Genomic DNA, 6,174 nt, shown 5'->3' on the forward strand with positions numbered 1-6,174 from the left:
TACCCGTTCCAGCAGCTCTACATCCTTCTTGAAATGAGGCCTCCAGACCTGTATACAGTACTCAAGATGTGGCCTAACCATTGCCTTATACAAGGGAATAATCACCTCCTTATCCCTGCTAGAAAAATTCCTATATATCATTGACAAGACACCATGAGCTACTCTTGCAGCTCGTCTGCACTGCTCAGAGAACTTCATATCTGCCTGCACAATTAACCCCAGGTCCTTTTCATTCTCCACCACTGTCAGTGTAGTACCGCAGAGTTGATACGTTGCTCTGGGGTTACTGTTTCCCATATGTAGTACTTTACATTTGTCAATGTTAAACTTCATTTGCCACCTCTCAGCCCATCTGTTCAACCTTTCCAGATCCTGTTGCAGCAGCATAGCGTCAGTAGTGTCCTTAACAACCCTGCCAACCTTTGTATCATCTGCAAACTTGGACATTAAACTTGATATCCCATCATCAATATCATTCATAAACACCGAAAACAACAACGGACCCAACACTGAACCCTGAGGAACTCCACTAATAACATTAGTCCACGTTGAGCAGTGTCCATTGATTACCACTCTCTGTCTTCTGCCACTCAACCATCCCCTTATCCATAGCAGCAATTTGCCTCCAATGCCACACTGCTCCAATTTGTGCAGCAGTCTTCCATGTGCAACAGTATCAAATGCCTTTCTAAGATCCAAATATATATTATATCAAAGTTATTCCCTGCATCCAATTCTTTTGTGACTACATCATAGTATCCAATCAAATTGGTCAGGCAAGACCTGCCCTTAACAAAACCATGCTGCGTCTGAGCTATAACTGAATTCTTGTCTAGATGATCCTGCAGTGCTTCTTTAACCAGTGCCTCCATTAATTTACCTGGAACAGAAGTTAAGCTAACAGGTCTATAATTACTTGTGTCAGCCTTTGATCCTCCTTTGTGAATTGGGGTTACATTTGCACATCTCCAGTCTATGGGTACCTCCCCTGAGTCCAAAGAAGCTCTCATAATTATGGCTAGGGGTTTGCTTACTTCCTTTGCTGCCTCCTTTAATATAACTGGATAGATCCCATCCACCCCAGGTGCCTTTTTTATGTTTATCCTCAACAATCTCTCCTCCACTTTCCTCTCAGTTATTACAAAATCATCCAGCTGACTGCCAATGTTTACTTTACCTACATCATTCTCCTTCCTGAATAACTCCTCATGCATGAATGTAGATGCAAAATACTCGTTTAGATTGTTAGCCACCTGAGCAGGATCCTCAACTGTTGAACCATCAATATCCAGTGGACCAATCTGATTCATCCCTTTCCTTCTTGAATTTAAATATGTAAAGAATTCTTTTCTGTTTTTCTTTGCATCCTTTGCCAAGGATTTTTCGTAGTCTGCCTTTGCCTGCCTAATCTCCTTTGTGACTTGGTTACAGACCAACTTATATCTATCATAGGCTTCCATGTCACCCATTATTGGGTGACATGGAAGCCTATTAATTATTATTAATTATTATTGTTCTCCCACTAGCGGCTCCTGATCGCCTTACGGTTCCTCTCTGCATGGTTCTCGCTTCAACACTGTCCCCCGCCACTGTATTCTTTCTTCGCAGGTGGGATTGGCTTCGTTTTTCTCCCTCATTCCTTGGCAGGAGGGATTGGCTCTGTCAGGCATCCTCTGATGACATGGTCCAGCTCCTCGTGCCATGGACGGATGCTGGAATACCATTTTCTAGCGAGAAGACCTTTCAGTAACTGAGTGACAAAATGAACAACACAAACACTATATTCACGATACCCACGCTACTCACGCCCTCATCTGGTCTTGTCAGATTTTGCTTCTTCGCAGCGACACTTTTACGTGCTTTGTGGGTACCGCCGCTGACAGAATACACACTATGTCCAATATACTGTACATTTCTGCTCATAAATTATCCTTTGAAGCACTAAAAAAAAAATGCCTAAAATTTTAAGGTCGCCTTATACATTAAGTATACGAGGTGTGATCAAAAAAGTTCAGGCGACTTTGTATCTTGAAATAGTTTGCGATGTGTCACATGTTCTGTGATAATCTCACATGGTAGTGCTCGAATCACCTGATTATCTTCGGTCTCAATTGGCGTATTTAATTGAAAGTCTTTCATGTATTTTAGAATGAATAATTTTACTGAGCATCAAATTTGCGTCAGTTACGCAAGTGCAATAGAAATCCAAGAAATGTTAAAAACAGTTTTTGGAGGAAGTGCAATGCGTCGTTCGAAGACTTGCAGTGGTTCGCAAAATTTAAAGAGGGCCACGTTTCTGTCGAAAATGATTCTGGCTATGGCAGTCCTTCAACTTCAAAAAAACGAATGATTTAATCACTCGTGTTCGTGATCCGATCAGCAATAATCTACGTTTAACTATCCACGAAGATTCTAGTGAAAATTGTATTTCTTCTGCGAAATATCAAATAATTTTAACACAAGGTTTGGGAATACAACCGTTCCAGTCAAGTTTGTGCCTCGAATCCTCGCTTATGTTCAGAAAGTTCTTGCATGTCACGATCTTCGAACGTCCATATTGTTTTCTTCATCATTTGTGGTAGCGAATTACGAGTGTATTGGTTATGATTCAGAAACAAAAGGCTCCACCTTCTCCAAAGCTCTCGCCCCCCCCCCCCAAAAAAAAACATTCTCGATCAAATATGAAGATCATGTTATCTTATGTTTTGCCTCGCAAGACATTATTCATTTTTAAAACTGTATTGCATGGTCAAACAGTGAACCAGGAAAACAACAAAATAGTCCTACGGCGTGCAATTCTCTTCAGAGGAAACAGCCAAAAAAGTGAACTGGCGCTTGCATCATAATAATGCCCCTTTACAATGGGGTACTGTCTTCGCAAGAAAACTTGATTTGTAAAATTCCTTTCTAAAAGCGCTTTACAATCAAGGATTTCTTGCGAAGCACTCCATCGACCATGGCAGACCATACTCAAGTGGTTAAGCACCGTTTTTTTTTTTCTCCCCCAAAGCTTAAAAAGAAAAAAAAAAAAAAACCTTGAAAATCAACCACTATGAAAATTTGCAGACTATGGAAATTATTCAAAATTGGACACAGAAACTAATAGTAATACTAATTATCCGCAATATTTCCAATAAAATGGATATTTCTTATAGGACACGTCAATCAATTTTAACACAAGATTCGGGAATGCGATGCATTTCAGCCAGATTTGTACCTCGCATCCTAAGTAATGATCAAAGGATCAGACCACATTGTGCCGTATATAATAGGTCTCTAAATTGCCTGTGTTCTGTTGTCAATTTTCTGGACGAAAAACCAGTTTCTGGAGGAAAAAAACCATGCTACCTTCCCTTGAGACGACGTTGTGAAACAGGCCCATAACAATTCCTCGCATTATCGATGGGATTCGAACTCTGGTCTTTTCCACCCGGTGTGGGGGTGGAAAAGACCTTCGTGCTATGCACGAAGGCTCCAAACAAGCGACAAAACCACTATAATGTCGCAGAGGATGTTACTATATCTAGATGAGCCATGAACATGTCGCCAGAGGTCGCAATTCGCTACGACGTCGCAATTACAAGATTTACAGAGCACCATGAGTTACAAGGTGTATTTCATCAAATCATCTTTTAACAAACCTTTACAAAATCTACATCTGAACTTCAAAACTTTAAATTCAGGAACTAGTTTCTCCCTCCAGATAGTCTTGATTATTTATTTTTTTTTTTTTTTTTCAAATGATACCATGAAATTACGGCTGCCATTTCTCGGGGTTTGCAGTCCAAGGTTTCATGTGGATTTTTCAGATTCAACTTTAGTTTGAAAAAAAAAAAAAAAAAACCACTGCCGACATACTAAAGTTGTATTTCATGCTGTGTGGTGTAGTAACTGTACCTCAGACGTAGAATGCTGATACTGCGATTTCGTAATGCGCTTTATTTATTTTTTCTTGGATTTTAATAACAACTGATACATAATACGTATTTTGTGGTGTGATTAATATAATAAGCAAATAGTAATAATGTAATAATAGTAATATAATAGTAGTAATAATAGTAATATAAATATATATACACACACACCATGTATATATATGCACAGAAACCAAATGCTATAACAGTGTTTCTGTCTATAAGCCTTATTGCCCATTTATTTTACCAATCAGCGCACAACAGCAAACAGTATCTAGTGTTTCAGCCAAAATATATGGTATTTCGAAAGCCCATGTGATATATATGAAAAAATAAACAAAAATAACAATTTCGATATCTATTTGTCCAATTTTAATTAAATTGGAAATTGCGCGATAAATCTTTTTAAAAGAGCTAAATATAAAATTTCATAAAAAACAGTCTACTGTGAGTCGATTTATTATATGCGGACAGACCAGACAGATGGACAGACATATATATATACACAGGCCAAAAAAATATGAACCTTTGTATTAAGGCAGTCACAGACAGAAGAAATGCAAACAGATGCAAAGAAAATTGAGGTGAAGTGATGATGATTTACCTCGTTGAGTACAAAGACTGCACAGGCTGTTCGACTGCAGTATACTCTGAAAAATGTCTTATCATGAATGCACGTTTAGCAGGAGCCAAGAATCAAGAAAGGAAAGACATAACTGGTTTCTCAAAACCATCCTTCTCCAAACTTTTTAATAACTGCAAAGCAAGTGGTTCTTCCACTTCTCAAAGGCGGAAATGTGGCAGGAAAACAATACTTCAAAAGCGAAACCTTCGTACTTTAAGGAGGATTGTACGGAAAAATAGGATATCCACTGTGCAACAAATAATATCTGAACTCAACCAAGCCCAGAAATGCCCTATTTCAACCTAAACCATGCACAGGGAATTGAAGAAATTAGATACTGGTAGTAGCCTGCCCATTCGGAAACCACTTGTTTTAGAGAAAAATCAGGCTACAATGGTGCCGAGAATGTCATGATTAAATAGTGGAACAATGAAAGAAAGTCATGTGATCAGACGAATCACCATATACTTTGTTTTGCACTGATGGGTAAAATCAGAGAGTGAGAGAGAGAGAGAGAGAGAGAGAGGGGGGGGGGCAAGAACCTCACGAAGCGATGGCCACTGCATGCCTTGAGACAAGCTAAGCATCTGGAGGTAGTATTATGGTATGGAGAATGTTTCGTAGGCAAGGACTGGGTCAGTTAACACGGGTGGCAGGTCGAATATCATCCAGGGAGTACCTGAATTTCGTATTAAATCTACTGCGTCCTGCAATATTACACTTTTATCCCGAAGGCAATGAGCACTTTATGGATGACAATACAACAGCGCCTCGCGACAGAATCGTGCAAGATTGGTTCGGAGACCTTGACACGGATTTACTTCTTCCCTGGCCTCCCCGTAGTCACTGAACTCAATCCTGTGAGGATTGTGACCAAACACTGGAACCTAAATGTAGCTGGCCTATCTCGTTTAGGTGAGGCGTCCTGGCCTTTGCCGAGACTAGGTCCAGCACCTGGAGAGTAAAAGTGAACGACAAAGATTGCAGCCCTGCTGCCAACTAGCCAAATGGCGATCCAGGTCTGACACCTTGCCATGCCTGCTTTATCTCATTTTCCCGGCGGGGGAGGCGACATCCCTGTCCCCTCCTCCCCCTGCCAATCCACTTTCCCTCTGGTGTGGCCTGGGCATGCCCACTGAACATTTAGGAACCTTCTCTATTGGTTCCTTTCTTCTTCTACCTTCCAGCCTTCCTCCTCCGCACCCAAATCTGTGTCTTCACAGAGCACAGCCCTACATGCCAAAATTGTAACTACACCAAAATTGCTTGCCCGACCCCTTTTGGCTAAAAATAAAACTCATTCAGCGTGCAAACATTTCTCTCGCTCTTAAAGCTCTCGCTCTCTAAGATCAAACATCAACAGCGATAAAAAATTTTTTTTTTTTTTTTTTTCCCGTAAGGAAAAGATCTATAGCATAATTCTTCTGACAATCCAATCCCAGAATATTACAAAATTTTGCTCACCTGAAATACAAGATTACAAAAAATGCGCACAAGTTGAGAAGATAATCTGCAATACATTTAAAAACACAAGTAGGCCACACGGAACAGATTTTAAAAAGAAAAATGAAGTCTGTACACGCGCTATCTAGTATGTTATCTAGCCATCGGAGAGGAATGATATAGTCAGATGAG

Source organism: Mastigoproctus giganteus, chromosome 4, assembly GCF_048544385.1.
Source record: "Mastigoproctus giganteus isolate SK-2022 chromosome 4, ASM4854438v1, whole genome shotgun sequence".
Classification (NCBI taxonomy): domain Eukaryota; kingdom Metazoa; phylum Arthropoda; class Arachnida; order Uropygi; family Thelyphonidae; genus Mastigoproctus; species Mastigoproctus giganteus.